The sequence below is a fragment of the Nelumbo lutea genome, chromosome 1, assembly GCF_056320005.1.
Source record: "Nelumbo lutea isolate HS-2025 chromosome 1, American lotus-T2T, whole genome shotgun sequence".
NCBI lineage: Eukaryota > Viridiplantae > Streptophyta > Magnoliopsida > Proteales > Nelumbonaceae > Nelumbo > Nelumbo lutea.
In genome coordinates, this window is record NC_142684.1 from 199,329,155 (window position 1) to 199,348,546 (window position 19,392).

The following is a 19,392-nucleotide window of genomic DNA, read 5'->3' on the forward strand; positions in this document are numbered from 1 at the left end:
CTAATGCGTCTTAGGCCTGAGTTTGAAGTTGTCAGATCTAATATCTTGAGCCAAGGAACACTTCCTGACTTGGATTCTATTCTTAGGGAAATTTTGAGGGCTAAAACCAGATTTGCTACACAGACTACTCGGGATGGGAGAAAAGAGTCGAACATCAATACTGTCTTCCTAGCAACAAAACTAAAGGGGAGGGACTTCTATAAAGTACAATGCTACGAGTGTAAGGAGTTCAGGCTTGTTATCTCCCTTTGCAAGAAAAAGAATACATGCACTTACTGTAAGCAGTTTGGCCATATTATTATTGAATGCCATACTCTGCCTCGGAAAAACAATGGATCAAATCAGAAGAAAGGAAGCTACATGGCTTATCAGACTGCTGTAGATGGATCAAATGCTGTATCCTCCATTACTTTTGTGGCTACCAAAATGACATTGCAAGTGGCATGTCTGAAGAACGGATTCAACAACTCATGTCCTCGGCCATCTCTTCAGCCTTCTTTGCTATTGGTCTGTTTGGTAAGTCACCAACCTATTGTCCCTCATCGAATCATATCTGGTATATTGACTTAGGAGCCTCTAACCATATGACAAGGGCCACACTTGGTCAGTGGCCCAAGCTCACCACCAATTTGATTTCAGTTGGCCAACTTGTAGAGGAAGGTAACATTGCCTCATTCACATCTGATGGTTGTTTGATACAGGATCGGAAAACTTGGGAGGTGAAGGGGATTGAGACGACCGTTTTCTTTGGAGTTTGAGAAGAATAAGACTGCACCAGTTTCTACTTGTTTGATTTCTACTACCTTTAGTTTTTAGTCCTTTAATTGTAATAATGATTGGCATTTGTGGCATAAATGTCTTGGCCATCCATTTTCTAAGAATCTTGATCAGTTATTTGCTTCTGGTAATTTAACTGTTTCTGCTACTGTCAAGAATGTTAATAAAGATTGTATTACTTGTGGTTTATGTAAGAGTCATATTTTGCCTTTTCCTTCTCACTCTGAGCATGCTACAGTAGTCCGAACCAGTGAAGAAGGAAGAAGAAGATGAGGAAGAAGACAAGAGAAAGAGAGAACAGGAGGGTTTAGTCGAACTAATTAGTCACCCATTCAGTCGACCCCCTTGTGTTTATTAGGTTCTAATTACACTTACAAAGACTAAACTGCCCTCACTTAAGTGTGGGGCAAAGTACTCTAATAAAACAGCCACATAAGCAAAGTACTTAACTGACATAAGATTACTAAATTACCCTTATTCGGCTCACTCTAACACTCCCCCTCAAGCTGGAGAATATATGTCATATAATCCCAGCTTGTTACATAGATGATTCACTTTCCCTGAGTTTAGAGCTTTTGTAAACAAATCTGCCCATTGATCATTCGAGCCCACATGTTTTGTGTTTATCTCTCCAGCAAGGACCTTCTCCCTCACAAAGTGGCAATCAACCTCTATGTGCTTTGTTCTCTCATGAAATACAGGATTGGATGAGATATGGAGTGCAGCTTGGTTGTCACAATACAGTCTCATAGGTTTATCCATGTGAAACCCAATTTCTTGTAGAAGATTCCTCAACCACACTAACTCACATGTAGTATGTGCCATGGCCCTATACTCAGCTTCAGCACTACTTCTGGCCACAACCGTCTGCTTTTTACTCTTCCACGTCACAAGATTTCCTCCAAGAAATGTGCAATAGCCCGTAGTAGATCTTCTATCATTCACTGAGCCTGCCCAGTCTGCATCTGTATACCCCACTACTTCAAGTTTTCCTCCTGGTTTATACAATAGTCCATGGCCTGGAGCTCCTTTCAGATACCTCACAATTCTAAGAATTGCATCCCAGTGAGGTATACGAGGGTCCTGCATGAATTGGCTCACCACACTGACTGCAAAGGATATGTCGGGTCTCGTGATAGTTAGATAGTTCAGCTTCCCCACTAGTCGTCTATACCTTCCAGGATCTTCAAATACTTCTCCTGTATCACTGCTCAACTTAACATTTGGTTCCATAGGGGTCTCAGCCGGTTTTGCACCTAACAGTCCTGTTTCTTCCAATAGATCAAGAACATATTTTCTTTGGCACAGATTTACACCTTGTTTTGACCTGGCAACCTCTATTCCCAAGAAATATTTCAATGTTCCAAGATCTTTTGTTTGGAAATGGTTTTGCAAAAATACCTTTAATTTGCCAATCCCCAATTTATCACTGCCAGTAATGACAATATCATCCACATAGACCACTAATAGAATCTTCCCAGCTTCTGAGTCATAGCTGAACATTGAGTGATCTACCTGGCACTGCTTCATTCCAAAACTCTTCACCACTTCACTGAACTTCCCAAACCAAGCACGCGGCGATTGTTTCAACCCATAAATTCCCTTTTTCAATCTGCATACCTTACCATCCTCCCCCTGAGCAACAAACCCAGGTGGTTGCTCTATATATACCTCCTCCACAAGATCACCATGGAGAAAGGCATTCTTGATATCAAGCTGAAACAGAGGCCAATCATACATAACTGCCAGGGAAATTAGTACACGAACAGAACCAATCTTAGCCACCGGAGAGAATGTCTCCATGTAGTCTACTCCATACAACTGGGAGTAACCTTTAGCAACAAGTCTGGCCTTCAGACGCTCTATACTACCATCTGGCAAGTATTTCACAGTATACACCCATTTACATCCCACAACATGCTTACCATGTGGGAGAGTAGTAAGTTCCCACGTTTGAGTATGTTGAAGAGCAGAAAGTTCCTCCTCCATTGCCTGCCGCCAATCAGGTGAACTGAGAGCTTCTTGGACATTGTTAGGTATGGAAATAGAGGATAAAAGGGAAACAAACTGGCGATGTGATGTAGAAAGACGAGATAATGAAACGAAATTGGAAATGGGATGGAGGGTAGAACTGCGTTTGCCTTTCCGTAAGGCAATGGGTAGATCAAGGTTTGAGGGTTCAACAATAGGAGCCATGAGAGGATCCGCAGATGAGGTAGAAGCTGGAGGAGGGGCCGATGCCGTTCGACGTGTATACACTTGCCGGATTGGTGGACGTTCGGTGGTGATCTGCATGGGATGAGGTGATGAGTCTACTCCAACAACAATATCTGGAACTGGATCACTGACAGGGAGAGGAAGAGGAAGTGCGGGTGGAGAGGAGGGTGCTTCAGGGCTTGAGAAGAAGGGGACTGACTCAAAAAAGGTGACATCAGGACAGACATAGCACTTCCGGGTAATGGGATTATAACACTTGTACCCTTTCTGAGTCCGTGAGTAGCCAAGGAAGACACATTTAATTGAGCGTGCATCTAGCTTGTCTATTCCAGGGCTCAGATTGTGGACAAAGCACACACAACCAAAGACACGAGGAATTAATGGGAATGGAGATAAAGCGGGAAACAAGATAGAGAAGGGGGACCGACCATGAAGAATGAAGGAGGGCATCCGATTAATGAGAAAACATGCAGTGAGTACAGGATCACTCCAAAAACGTTTAGGAACATTCATGTGGTGAAGAATAGACCGTGCAGTTTCAAGAAGCTGACGGTTCTTCCGTTCGGCTACCCCATTTTGTTGAGGGGTGTATGCACATGATGTCTGATGAATAATGCCATGCTGTTCTAAATACTGTTGAAATGAAGTAAGAAAGTATTCACGACCATTATCTGAACGGAGAATTTTGATTGGAATACCAAATTGTGTGCGTATTTCAGCATGGAATTTTTGAAAAATAGAAAACAATTCACTTCTTTCTTTCATTAAGTAAATCCATGTCATTCTTGAACAATCATCAATAAAGGAGACAAAATACTTGTACCCATTATAAGACTCTATTTTGATTGAACCCCAAACATCTGAATGAACCAAAGAAAAAGGACTCAACATATGACTCTCAACTCTTGGACTGAAGGACACACGACGATGTTTCCCAAACTGACATGACTCACATTGCAAAACTGACAAATGACTCAATGACGGGACCAAAATCTTGAGAGCCTTGAGAGATGGATGTCCCAGTCGGCAATGCCATTGTAGAGGAGTAAGCGAAGTCTGAAGAGCAATTGAAGATCCACCACCGTCAAGATAGTACAGTCCACCAGCTTCATGCCCCCCACCAATCTTCTTCTCCGTCTTGAGATCCTGAAAAACACAGGTGGAAGGAAAGAAGGTAACGGAACAGTTAAGAGCTTTGGTTATTTTACTAACAGACATAAGATTGAATGGAAACTTAGGGACATATAAAACAGATGATAAGGGCACAGGAGCCATGTGAATATTACCAACACCACATATGGGAGATGAGGACCCATTGGCAAGTGTAACAGTTTGTGATGTGGAGGTTTCAGAGAGAGAAGAGAACACACCTGGAGTCCCGGTCATATGATCTGAGGCTCCAGAGTCAATAATCCAGGGAGAGGTTTTAGATGACATGCAAGCAATACCTGATTGGGCAAGTGTGGCAGTGGTATGCTGTGAAGTAGTTTGAAGGAACCGTTCATACTCATCACGCGGTACGCTCACCATTTCCCTCCCAGAGGTAGATGTAGATGTGGGATGAGTTCGGTCTGCCGGTTTATTGTCACTGATATCAACCTCACCCGCTACAGCATGATTATCCCATTTAGAGGGAGGGCCATGTAGATCATAACAGAAATTCACTGTGTGTCCCTCTCTACCACAATGAGTGCATTTCCTTGTAGAGTTATTCTTCCCTCTGCCACGGCCTCCCCCTGAGTCACGACCACCCCGACTAATCATGGAACTGCCACGGCCTCCTCGGGGAGCATGACCTCCCCCTCTCGTACTATATCCAACCCCTCGAGCTGTCACAAGTGCTGATCTATCAGACTGTGTGGAGTTCTCTGTCTGTCCCAAAGAGATTCTACGAAGCCTTGAGAATACTTCCTCAAGTGTAGGAAGAGTAGAGCCCCCCAATATTTGGGCTCTAACTGGTTCATATTCCGACTTCAGCCCCACTAAAAATCTTGTAACATCTAGTTGCTCCCTTTGCTGTTGCTGAACTTTAATATCTGGAGTAAGGGGGTGATAGACATTGAGTTCATTCCTTATATTCTTCATGTTGGCATAGTACTCTTCTAGTGTTTTGGTTCCTTGTTGTAAATCAAAATACTCCTGATAAAGCTGATACACTCTTGTTGTGTTATCTTGTCCAGAATATAGCTTCTTAGCATGCTCCCATATATCCTTAGCCGTATCAAGAAACATGAAGTTGGCACTAATTTTAGGTTCCATACTATTCCACAGCCAAGTCATGATTTGAGCATCTTCTTGCTCCCAATCATCAAACCCTGGAGAGTCCTCCGATGGCTTTTCATCTCTTACATGCTTTACTTTCTTCTTTGCCTTGAGAAACACTTCCACTGATTTGGCCCATGGAACATAGTTCTCCCCATTCAGCTTAATTGAGGTCATTTGTACCCCTAGGTAGTCGGAGGAAATTACCACCTTAGGTTTCTGATCATTGTAGCCATCTCCTATTGCTGCCATTGTACTCTTTCACAGTTGCCTCTAACCTTACTTCTCAGCTACAAGCTGATTGATGTTGTTCACAGTTTGATACTTCAGCACCTATTGCAGCCCCTAAACACAACAGTGGGAGCACACACTTGTTCTTCTTTACACTACTGCTGACTTCACACACCTCCGACCCACATAAGCATCACAAGCACCACAACACAACAGTAGGCCCTCTTGCAACCACTCAATAAAAAAAATTGCGCATCACAAGCACCACAACACAGTCAAACTGCTACACCCAGTTCAGATTTGTTTAACACACTTAAGAGGGCATTACACGACCACAAGGAGCTTGGCAAGGTCACTGCATTCCACCTTACACCACTCGGCCACCTACAGCAGCCCTAACACCACTCAACAACTCACAGCAGCCCTACACCATTCGGCTACTGCACACACAGCCCTTTTTAGGGCAACAATGAACCTAGTTCTCTAGGTTCTAATCAGTACTAACTGATTCTTGAAGGGTTCCTACCCAGAAATACCAGCAACACAAGAGGACTAAATAACCAACCTTCCTTTGAGAGTATCAGCCAACCATTCACTGCTGAAATCACCTTCCTTGATGAAGAAAACTGTGCGCAGCAGAGAGCAACGAACTGTGATGTCTCAGACCTAGGGCGAACCAGCTCTCTCCATTAACCAACTAGAAACGAAGAGGAGGGTGTCACGAACACAGCTGAGATGCTTTGCAAGCGGAAGCATGTCAGAAACCTTGCTCTGATACCATGTTTTGGAGCAGCTACAGTAGTCCGAACCAGTAAAGAAGGAAGAAGAAGATGAGGAAGAAGACAAGAGAAAGAGAGAACAGGAGGGTTTAGTCGAACTGATTAGTCACCCATTCAGTCGACCCCCTTGTGTTTATTAGGTTCTAATTACACTTACAAAGACTAAACTGCCCTCACTTAAGTGTGGGGCAGAGTACTCTAATAAAACAGCCACATAAGCAAAGTACTTAACTGACATAAGATTACTAAATTACCCTTATTCGGCTCACTCTAACAGTAACCTTTATTGATGACTGCACTCGTTTCACTTGGCTTTATTTTCTTTGAAAGAAATCTGAGGTTTACTCTGTATTTAAACACTTTCATGCTTATGTTACTACCTGCTAAAGTGAGCTGAATAAGGGTAGTTTAGTCATCTTATCTTTGTTAAGTTGTATGCTTATGTGGCAGTTTTATTGGAGACACTCTGCCCCACACTTAAGTAAGGGCAGTTTAGTCTTTGTAGAAATTATTAGAGACTAATTACTATTAAGGGGTCGACTGATAGGGTTTACCTATCAGATTCGACAGTCCCTTCTTTTCCTTCTTCTTCTTCTCTTCTTCTTCCTCTTTCTGGTTTGGGTTACTGTAGCAGCAGTCGAAACATTGTGTCAAAGCCATGTTCCTGACCTACTTCAGTTCGTGAAACTTCTCAGCAGTGTTCGTGACCTCTCTTTCTTCGGTTCTGGGCTGTTAATGGAGAAAACTGGTTCGTCCTAGGTCTGAAACTTCTCAGCTCGTCTCTTTCTGCTGTGCCTAAAAACGACCTCAGCAGTGAATGGTTGGTTGAGACTCTCAAAAGAAGGTTAGTTATTTCTTCTCCTTGTGCTGCTGGTATTTCTGGGTAGAAAATCTTCAAGAACCTGCTAGTACTGATCAGAACCTAGAGAACTAGGTTTATTGTTGCCCTAGTTCTTGGAGAAAATCCCAAGAACGGGCTGTGTGTACAGTAACCGAATGGTGTAGGGGCTGCTGTAAGTTGTCGAGTGGTGTAAGGGCTGCTGTAAGTGGCTGAGTGGTGTAAAGTGTAATGCAGTGACCTAGCCGAGTTCCTTGTGGTCGTGTACTGCCCTCTTAAAGGTGTTAAACAGGTCTGTACTAGGTGTAACAGATATGATTTTGTGGTGGTGCTTGTGATGCACAATTTTTATTGAGTGGTTGTAAGAGGGCTTGCATGTGATTAGTAAGTGTTGAATTGATGTTTATGTGGTTCGTGGTGTTGTGAAATCAGTAGTAGTGTGAACAAGAACAAGGCTTGTGTACCTATTATTGTGTTTAGGGGGCTGATATAGGTGCTGGAACATCAAACTCCTAATAACAACACTCAGTTTGTAACTGAGAATTCAGGTTAGAGGTAACGGTGAAAGAGTACCATGGCAAAAATGGGAGATGAGTATAATGATCAGAAACCTAGTGTGGTGGTTCCCTCTGACTACCTAGGTGTACGGATGACCTCAATTAAATTGAATGGGGAGAACTATGTTCCATTGGCCAAATCAGTGGAAGTTTTCCTCAAGGCAAAGAGGAAAGTGAAGCATGTAAATGAAGATAAACCACCGACTGACTCTCCAGGGTTTGATGATTGGGAACAAGAGGATGCTTAAATCATGACCTGGCTATGGAATAGTATGGAACCCAAAATTAGTGCCAACTTCATGTTCCTAGATACGACTAAGGATATATAGGAGCATGCTAAGAAGCTGTATTCTGGACAAGATAATATTACAAGGGTATATTAACTTTATCAGGAATACTTTGATATGCAACAAGGAAACAAAACCCTAGAAGAGTACTACGCCTGCATGAAGAATATAAGGAATGAACTCAATGTCTATCATCCCCTCACTCCAGATGTTAAAGTTCAACAACAGTAGAGGGAACAACTAGATGTTACAAGATTCTTAGTGGGGTTGAAATCGGAGTATGAACCGGTTAGAGCCCAAATATTAGGGAGCTCTACCCTTCCTACTCTTGTGGAAGTATTTGCACGGCTTCGTAGGATATCTTTGGGACAGACAGAGAATCCCACACAGTCTGATAGATCAACACTTGTGACAGCTAGAGGAAATGGACATGGTACAAGAGGGGGAGGACATGCCTCCCGAGGAGGCCGTGGCAGTTCCATGTTTGGCCGGGGTGGTGGTCGTGACTCAGGGGGAGGCCGTGGCAAAGGAAAGAGTAACTATGCAAGGAAGTGTACTCATTGTGGCAGGGAAGGACACACGGTGAATTTCTGTTATGATCTACATGTCCCTCCCTCTAAATAGGCTAATCATGCTGTAGCTGGTGAGGTTGATATCAGTGACAGTAAACAGGTATACTTAACTCCTTCCACATCTACATCTACTTCTGGGAGGGAGATGTTGAGTGTACCGCGTGATGAGTACGAACGGTTCCTTCAAACCATTTCACAACATACCATTGCTACTCTTGCCCACTCAGGTATTGTTTGCCTGTCATCTAAAACCTTTCCCTGGATTATTGACTCTGGAGCCTCTGATCACATGACCGGGACTCCAGGTGTGTTCTCTTCTCTTTTTGAAATTTCCACATCACAAACTGTTACACTTGCCAATGGCTCTTCATCTCCCATCTGTGGTGTTGGTAATGTTGACATGGCTTCTCTTTATTTATCATCTGTTCTATATGTACCTAAGTTTCCATTCAACCTTATGTCTGTTAGTAAATTAACCAAGACTCTTAATTGTTCTGTTACCTTCCTTCCTTCCTCTTGTGTTTTTCAGGATCTCAAGACAGGGAAGAAGATTGGTGGGGGGCATGAAGCTGGTGGATTGTATCATCTTGATGGTGGTGGATCTTCAATTGCTCTTCAGACTTCACTTACTCCTCTACAGTGGCATTGCCGACTGGGACATCCTTCTCTCAAGGCACTCAAGATATTAGTTCCGTCTTTGAGTCATTTGTCAGTTTTACAGTGTGAGTCCTGGCAGTTTGGGAAACATCGTCGTGTTTCCTTCAGTCCTAGAGTTGAAAGTCGTATGTTGAGTAAAGGGAGAGATTAGAAGAGAAGCAAGAGAACACAAGTTGCTGAAAGGAGGGACAGATTCTTGACAGATCTGCCGCCGCCACTCTCTTAATATTTATAGGTTTATGTTTAGTACATGATGAAAGGACACATCTGCCCTTGGTACTTACATAATAAAGAAAGTAAATAAAACTGAAATAAATAACAGCTGAAATAGAAAACTGACTCAAACTGACACTACTATAACTGAAACAAATACTGCTGTCCTACGAACACAGTGGGGACCACTGCAGTGGAGCCCACATCAGTGTTCTCTACACTCCCCCTCAAGTTGGGAGTAGATATCTATCTTGCCCAACTTGAATAGGTCTGTCTCTAACTTCTTTCTTGGTACAGCCTTGGTGAGGATATCCGCGAGCTGCATATTGGATGTGATGTACGGAAGACACACTTCTTGTGATATAACTCTTTCTCGCACAAAATGTCGATCAACTTTGATATGTTTAGTTCTGTCATGCTGCACTGGGTTGTGGGCTATATTAATAGCTGCCTGATTATCACAATACAACATTAAGGGCTTTTCATAGTCAATACCCAACTCTTCAAGTAGTGACCTCAGCCATAAGATTTCAGTCACTCCATTAGCCATTGACCTGTATTCTCGTATGTTTACAATATCTTTGGAAAGACTTGTGAGCAAGCCAATGTGTCTAATTTGTCATTAGACCTATTCATGGGCCAGGTAGTCTGATGGCCTAGCTCGGCCTTGCTCGTTTTTTTTTGGGCTAGGACAAAACTTCAAGCCCGCGGGCTCGGGCTCGAGCTTTCTCAAATAAGCCCAACCCGAGCCCGAGCCTGGCCCGATACTATTACATATAATAAAAAGCATTTATTTTATATATAATAATATTTATATCTTAAGTTATTAATAAATATTAATTTACCATTAGGAAATACAAATTAGTTTATTAATTTATTAAATTATTACTAAATTAATATAATATTAGTTTATAAAAGTACATTGAAAATAAGACATTTTGTGTACAAGTCGGGCTTTGGGCTCAGGCGCAGGCCTGCACATTTTCTGTTGATAAAGAGACAAAGCCTGACCCGACCCATGAACAGTTCTACTTGTCATCAAAGTGAGGTATGGGAAACCTATATTTAATTGTAATCTTGTTAATAACATGTCTATCAACATACATACGCCGACTACCATCTATATTTGGCGAGAGCAAAGCTGGTACAACACATATGCTTAAGCTTTCACGGATCAACCCCTTCTTCAACAACCTTATTACTTGTCTTTGGAGTTCTCATGCTCCTTAGGACTCATTCCATAATGGGGCAGGTTAGGTAATTCTGTTCCAGACATTAAATTTATATGATGTATGCATCCCTTAGGGGAGGAAGGACATCGGGTAATTCCTCAGGCATCACATCAACCTACTCATCAAGTAGCTTCTTCACCATCTCTGGAATGTGTTTCTTTTTATTGTTTTTCACATAGTTGTATGTTTTCTGGTCTCCATAATGAATGGTCTTACGGTCGTATTGCTATGGGCGTCCCAATAGAATATGGCTTGCGTCCGTTGGGACAACATCACACTAAACCGATTCTTCAAATGTGTTACCATAGAGATATTAACTAAGCATTTAGAAGAAACTCTTACATCATTTCCTTTGTTGAACCACAAAATGCGATATGGTTGGGGGTGTTGAACAATCTTGAGCTGCAATTCCATCATCTCTTGAGAAACAAGAATCCCACTACTCCCACTGTTAATAATTAGGTTACACAACTTCCCCCCAGCTGTACAACGTGTTCTAAAGGTATTTTTTGTCCACCATCTCCAAGTAGTGGTTCTTGAGGTGCAACCATGGAGTACCGTACCACTAGAGCTTTACCCTCAGTGTCCCCTTCCAAGTTTTTTTCCTCTAAAGCATTAGCTTTGGTAGTTTTAGCCACTTGTCCATCCACAACATGGCCTATATCATCTTACTTGTCATCAAAACTTCATAAACTAAATGTGTTTTCCCTCCAATCCTACTCTTAGGACATTCATTAGAACGATGTCCCAACTTCATACACTTAAAACATCTAATAGTAGGTTGCCCTTGGTTGCTCTTTGCTTCATTTGAGGTTCCTTGGGTTGTAGGTTATGTTTGGTTGATCACGTGACCCCTACCAACCCCAACACTTTGACCTATTGATAAAGATGTACCTTGGACAACACTTAGTTTCTGCCTTGAGCTCTAACTTTTAGTTGAGGTTCAACCTTCAAAGCTAGCTGATATGCACCCTTTACCTTATATGAACAAATGTAGGCTGACTTGATCTTGTATTGGCAACCTCAAACCATTGATATATCTACTAACTTTTTGCTGTTCAGTTTTTGTCATGTTACTCTGAAGAGTTAGTCTATTAAACTCTTTTATGTACTCCTTTACACACTTTTTCCTTTGCCTTAAATTCTGCACCTTTTGGTAAAAAGTTTGCTCATAATCCGGTGGTAAGAATTGCAACTTTTTCTTCTCTTTCATTCTTTCTCAAGAACTAACCTTTCTTTTTTCTTTCCTTTCTCTGTCCCGTTAATAATGTTTCCACCAATCCAAGGCTGTCCCACTCGTCTTCATTGTTACAAGTTTCACTTTTCTTTCTTCATTAATTTTCTTCCAATCAAAATGGTTTTCAATGTTGTCAAATCGATCCCAAAACTCTTCAGGTTCCTACTCACCATCAAACTCAATAATATGAAGTTGAACACCATGACCTTGATTGGATTGTAAAGTTTGCACTATTCAATCTTCCCGTTGTTGGTTGTTATTCCTTTCGTGCTGATCACGTTCAAGTTGCCTGATGTTTTCCTCACTTGATTCATCACTAAGAGCTTCTCTTCTTCCCAACTCCTAATCAGTTGCTATGTCACCATCCCTAGTGGTATTTTGTAGGGGTGCTACGGTTTTTTGGAAAACCAGTAACTGAAATTGAATTGAAGCCAATCGGTTAACCAGTTAACCGGTTTGGTTAACTGTCGATTTGGTTCATTGGTTTTTCATTTTTTTAAATTTTTATAAAATATATTATAAATATATATAATATAATAAAAATAGAAATACATATAAAATATTATGTTATAAATAATAAATAATATATTATATATTATAAATATATATATGTGTATATGTAATGCATATATATATATATATTCATTTATAATATATATATATATATATATATATATATATGTATGTATGTATGTATACACACACATACATACATACACATAGTGGTCAGTTCAGTCAATCACTGATTTTTTATATTGGTTAATCGAAACCGAACCGGTACCTTCGGTTTTTCGAAAATACTGAGCCAAAACCGAACCGTTTGGTTTGGTTAACCAGAATTTTTGGTTTGGTCTCATCGGTTCATTTCAGTTTTTCTTGATCACCCCTAGTATTTTAAGCTACAAGTCAAGCAATAGTGATTCTTGTGGAATGTAGCTTGTGGCAAGATAATTACTTGTGATATCTTGCAAAAGAAAAGACTAGAGCAGTGGTGCATTTCTCCTGTCTGCATTATGTGCTTTGAAAATAGAGGAACAATTGGCCACCTCTTGATAAATTGCAATTTGGCCCATAGTTTATGGCGATTTCTACTATATTTGATTTATGAAGGCAGCTTCTCTTGGGTCCTTCCCAATACTGTTGGTGAGTTTATCTCTTGATGGAAAGGTAGAAATTTGGGTGAAAGGAGTAGGATTTTTTGGAAGACAAAGAAAGCCTTCGCTGGTTATAGCTATGGAGACTTAAGCAGGAATTTGTTAGAGATCCAACAGTCTTCTTCAATTGGCCCTCAGCCTCCCATTTCCCCAAGGCCTGATTGTGCTTACACTCTTCGATGGCAGCTTAAGAAGATCCTCTGATGGTAGGAATTGGGGGAGTTATTTACAACTCAGAGGGGTTTATTTCTTGGTTTTTCAGTGGCCTTGATTCAGCCCAAGATGCTTCTGAAGCTGTGGTTCAAGCTCTTTTGGTGGGTCATCAGGCAACTAATGCTCTACAGGTGGAGCCTTTATTGGTGGAAGGAGATTCTAGAATCATTATTGGGTGGGCTAAAAGGAAAAGTGTAGGCCCTGGGAGGATCACCTTTTTTTTTTGATCAGCAAAGAAATTCATTTATTAATTTAAATATTTGAAAGTTAGTTACAAGTATGCAGATCCCATAAGTATTAGGTTACAACAATGCCCAAAATAAGGATGGTCTATCAGCTCCTGCTTGGCTAACACATCTGCTAACCCATTAGCTTCCCCTTTAACCCATCTAAAAGTAGAGTTAAGTCTTTGCAAGTTGGTCAACATGTTTGAAAGTGAACTCGAGTTTCCAAGGTGCTGGCTCAAATTGCTTTGCCCATGTTATGATTAGAAGGGAGTGTCCTTCAATTTCTAACTCTCTTGCCACTAATTGTTCAGCAAGCTTCAGTCCTTGCAATTCAGCCTGAATCGAGACACCATAACCGATTGCTCCTAGAACAAGGCCATCGCTACTATTGATGGTTTCGAAAAACTCCCCCTATTCCTGCTCTTCCTAGATTGCCGAATGAACTACCATCAAAGTTTAGCTTTAGTTTATTTAAACCTGGTGGTTTCCACTCCATTCTTATAATTTCTCTATGTGGTTCTGAGAGTGACACTTCTTTCCAATTTCTTAAGAAGTCATTCGTGGGAATACCTTTGAATAGTTCCAAGGTTTTAACCTAATGTACTAATATGATTTTAATGGCTTCAACCACCTCCTCTAAGGATTTACTTTTTTCATTGAAGATCCTATGATTTCTCTCTTCCTAAACAGACCAAACCATGGCTGTACGTACTACCTTCCACATGCATCTTCCCCTTTTCTTTTGTTGCCTTAAGAAAAGTTGGGTTGAAAAGGCTTACTATGTCTTCTGGGGGAGAGCCCATCTACAACCAAAGAGAGAACACAAATAGTCCCAAATACAAGAAACAAATGAGCAAGAGAGAAGTAAGTTAGAAAGGATTTCACCACAAGCCTTGCAAATAACACACACATGAGGAAAGGCACTTGTTTTGGGCTTCTTTTCTATAGCATGTTATAGGTGTTTACCTTCCCTAGGAACATTTCCCAGCAAAGAGCTTGTACTTTAGGAGGAATTGGTTTGCACCATATTTCTCTTACAAGGAAATTTACCCCCACATTATCTAACTAGGCAAGCATGTTGAAGAAAGAAGAATAGGAAGACAAGCCATCTGAAGTTGGATGACAAATTCTATTATCAAGGCCATTTTAGTCCAGGTAAACCATTTCCAACTTTGACAAAAGGGCAAGGAGAGAATCACACTAATTGTCTCTCAAACCCCTTAACCCTAAGTGATGCAGAAGATGAAGAGTCAAAATTGGAATTTTATGAATTTTCGTATTTTTGGACAGTAGAGGTATTTTTGTCATTTTGCAATTTTTTGTAGGGTCCAATGATGGGGTTTAATTTGTCTAGTTATAGTTTGTTTATGTCTAAGATTTTAGAGTCATTGCATAAGTAGGATTAGAGTTATTGAGTCTTCTTCGAATTGAAATAGGATATGATGGCTTAGTTTGAGTCCTACTATGATTATTGAGTCTATTAGTTTGATTCCTAGGACTATTATGAGACTAACAGTTTGACTCCTAGGTTTATTATGAGTTTAGAGTCGATAAATATGTATGGACGTTTTACACAAAGAGCAATGAATTATATTGAGTTTCAGCTTATGCTAGCTATAGTGAGTTATTCCCATGCCCTAGAGTGATTCTAGGCACCCTGTGAGCAAGGATTAAGGTATCGATACGATACTCCCGATACGGGGCATATCATATCCGTATCCATGATCATGGATACAGGATACACTGTGACTGAATATTCATCCTACGAGTCATGTGTATCAGATGATATGCCTTCGTATCGTGCTGTATTGCACTGTATCGGTGGATACGGTCCGATACACACCGATATGGAGGTGTATCAGTGTCTAGTTTGACAAAATTGTGCATTGAGTACTTTTGGATTGTTTTTCATCTTTAATACAAGTTTAAAAATTGTATTATGAAAATTAAAATAAATTATTTAAGATTTAATTTTTCCAAAAAATTTAATAGAAACTAAAAATTATAAAAATAATATATTTCATCTACCTTAGATGATTTGTATATTTTATTTTACACGTAATTATATGTTAAAAATGAAAACATGGTTATTATTTGAAAAAATAGAGTAATTATATAAAAATACTAAATAAATAAATTTTCCCAACAAAATTAATGGAAAACAGAAAATTATAATTATAAAGACTGAAATGAATAATTTAAGATTTAATTTTCCCCAAAAAATAATAAAAACTGAAAATTAAATATAATTTATTTTATCTACCTTAAATGATTTATTTGTTTTATTTTACAATTATGTGTAAAATAAGAATATCATATTTAAAAATGAAAGCATATTTATTATTTAAAAATAGTTGTTATTTAAATAAAATACTAAATTAATAAATATTCCCAAAAATTAATAAAAATTGAAAATTATAATTATAAAATTGAAAGAGTGATAATTATTGTACAATGTTTGAATGTTCTAGAGTCCCAGTATTGTTTACTGTAATATTTCTCTTCATATAACCTATTGAATTATGCATTTCTCATGTGCTTATATTTTATTCATAGATAATTCAGCTTTTGGTTTAGTACGATTAATATATTTATGTGATTTGTATGCATTTCACTAGCATATCCAAGCGTTTCCAAAGCGTATCTGTATCCATATCCACATCCGAGTTATCTGGTACGACATACGATACCCGATTCCGATACTTTGATCGTTGCCTGTGAGTGATTCCTGGTATTTTTTCTCTTTTTTCTCTCCCTATCTTCTCTCTTATTTCTTCAAGAAGCCATTATAGCCATTGACAACCATAAAACTCTGATCAAGATGCCCATTCAACATTCTCTAAGGACTACAACTGAGCTGGTCCTACATCACTAAGTCCCAATTTAACCCAATTTCTGAGGGTATAACTACCGTAGATATAGTTTCAGCCTTTAGGTTTGATAGAGAGTAAAGGTTAGGGAATTGCAAGCTAAGTGGTTGGTCTCCAAGACAAAAGTCTCCCCCGAATAAAATCTTGTTCCCATGCCCAACATCAAGATGAATGAAATTAGTAAATAAAGGCAAGATTTCAAAGATTGCTTTCCAAGGGGAATTTGAAGCTGCATTGGCCACTACTTATGCATCATAGCCATTGTTTGCTACACCATGAATGCTTTCAATGACCTTGTGCCACAATCAATCTTCCTCATGGGAAAACCTCCACAACCATTTTCCTAGTAGAGCTGTATTCCTCTTCACTAAGTTCCCAACCCTAGTCCTCCCTACTCCTTGGGTCTATAAACCCGTTCCCATTTTACTAAATGGTCATTCTTCTCCTCTCCTTTCTCCCATAAGAAATCCCTCATTATCTTCTCTAGCTATGTAGCTAATTTTGATGGGATCCTAAAGGTGGACAAGAAGTAAGTGGGCAAGTTTGCTAAGGTGGACTTAATCAATATAATCCTTCCTCCCAACGAGATGTAATTTCTCTTACACATGGTTAACTTCTTAGTGAATCTCTCTATGACTAGTTTCCAAAAGTCCTCATGTTTTGGATTACCACCCAATGGCAGACCGAGGTACTCTAGTGGCCAACTTTTTACCTCACACCCAAGTAATTGTGCCACTGATTGCATCCTCTTCCATGTTGACTCTTGCCCAACAATTCTTTTCCTAGTTTACCTTTACTTTAGAGGTCCTTTGAAACTCTTCCACTAAAGTTCACATATTCCTCAAACTGTAATTACCAACCTTCTCACAAAAAAAGATAATATCATATGCAAATTGCAAGTGAGTTACCACCACCTCAGATCTCCCAACCCTCCAACCTTTGATAAGATCTTCTTAATCATCCTTTGTGATTTGCCTACTTAGAACCTCAACCACAAATGCAAACAAGAAGGGAGAGAGAGGATCTCCTTGCCTTATTCCTCTCTTTGCTGGAAATAAATCCTTAGCCATTCCATTGATTAGAACTGAGAAATGCACTGAACTGATACAACCTTTGATTCACTTTCTCCATCTTTCTTCTAGACCATTTTTCTCCATAACAAGCATAAGTGGAAGGACTAATCCACCATACCATATGCTTTTTCCAAGCCCAATTTACAGATTATGCCTTGTCCTCCCTGTTTCATCTTTGTTGCGACACACTTATTTGCAGCTAGAATTTGGTCCACTTTTTGTCTCCCTGCAACAAAGGCCCTTTGGTTTTGGGAAACTACCAAGGGTAGAACAGTTTTTAGCCTTCCTGTTAGGACGTTTGCAATGATTTTATAAAGGCTACAAATAAGACTTATAGGTCTGTAGTCCTTAGGGGTTCTAGCATCTTTCTTCTTGGGTATTAGGGCTAGGAAGGTTGCATTCGCTCTCAGTGAAAATTTTCCTTTTTCATGAAACTCTACAAATACAACCATTAAGTCATCCTTTATGATTTCCCAAAAGTCCTGATAGAAAACCGTTGATAAACCATCAGGTCTTGGGGATTTTGGCCTTTCCATATTGAAGGCTGCTTCATGGACCTCATCCTCACTGAATGCTCTTTCCAAGAACACAACTTTAAGAAGTGGCACCTTGTCCCAATTCAAGTCCCCTAAATTCACAATCCTTTCTTCTAGGGTGGAAAAATTGATTTAAAATGATCCACAAAGCACTTTTCAATTTCTTCATTTGAAGTTATTAGCCGATCTTCACTCACAATGCTAGAGATTATATTCTTCCTTCTTCTCCCATTAGCAAAAGAAGAAAGAATTTTGAGTTCCCATCTCCATCCAGTAACCACTTACACCTTGATCCCTTTGATTCCACTCCATTGCTGTTTCAGATGGTTCCCTAGGAACTTCAATGTTGTGGCTGATGCATTAGCTAAAAGTGGGCTAGGAAGGAATTTGATGCATAGTGCAAATACCTTTTCTCTTTCTTGAGATGGATTTAATTATTTTATTTTTAAGGAAGCCATGTTTTTTTTTTTTTGTGTGTGTTTATCTCCTCATGTACACCCTTCCCTTATTGTTTGAATGAAAGTTGCCTTTAAAAAACAAGCTGTCATTCCCACCACAACAGCCCATTCATTATTATGATGAAAACCCAGGTCCAGACACCTATAAAGTCTTCCTTTAGCTGATTTAGAATCAAACAATCATATACCCAAAACCAAACTAAAGAAGGCCTAAACTTTACGTGCTAGGCATCCTTTCACCAGTAAGTGATTTATATCTTCTACACTCGGGTTTCTACAAGTACACCCAGAACGCAGGATTTCTAAGGCATTGAATATCCTTATCCACCCTAAGTCTGCTATTAATAACCTTCCAATTAAAAAAGGCAATCTTTGTTGGCTTCGCATTGCGCCAAAGCACCTTATGCCATCGAACCTGCTCTTCCCTCCTACCTTTCTCCCAAACAGCTTTTGTTGAGAAATCCCTAGAAGGGTTGCAGACCCATATCATTCTATCATCATTCAGAGATAGAGGCACCCTGGAGCTGGTAACCAATTCGACTTGCAATATTCATATCCCATAGAAATCCTATAATTATTTTCCCTGTCCTTTTTCCTTTCATAATCAACATTTAGAAGGGAGCAAGGGTTCTACTACACGGGCCTATCACTACAAATAGCTCCTCCTCAAGTTAGCATTAATAGTGAAGTTATCTTTATCTTGCAGATATGTAGGTATATAAGAAAATTCGAAGTGTCAGAAATGTCCTGAAAAGTGGACTTGAAGTCATTTTTTTCCATTGGGAAGTGGATCATTTTTAAACCTAAGGGATTTTATTTCAACTCTTTACTCTTTAAAAAAAAATATTGGAATAATTTGCAAAGTTTCTGCATAATTGTGAATCATGGTCATAGCAAGAATGAGAAAATAAAATTGCCTTGTGTTTCCGCCTAAATTCAAGGTTTCATAATTATTTTTATTAAATTGATGTAAATCTGGTAAATTTCACTCTAAGCTTTCCC

General features: G+C 39.7%; 1 protein-coding gene across 1 annotated transcript in view; it reads left to right on the forward strand.

Annotated features, from left to right (window-relative positions):
• The window catches only part of LOC148880296 (putative serine/threonine protein kinase IRE), a 112,545-nt gene that overhangs the window by 47,350 nt on the left and 45,803 nt on the right, over positions 1–19,392 (forward strand).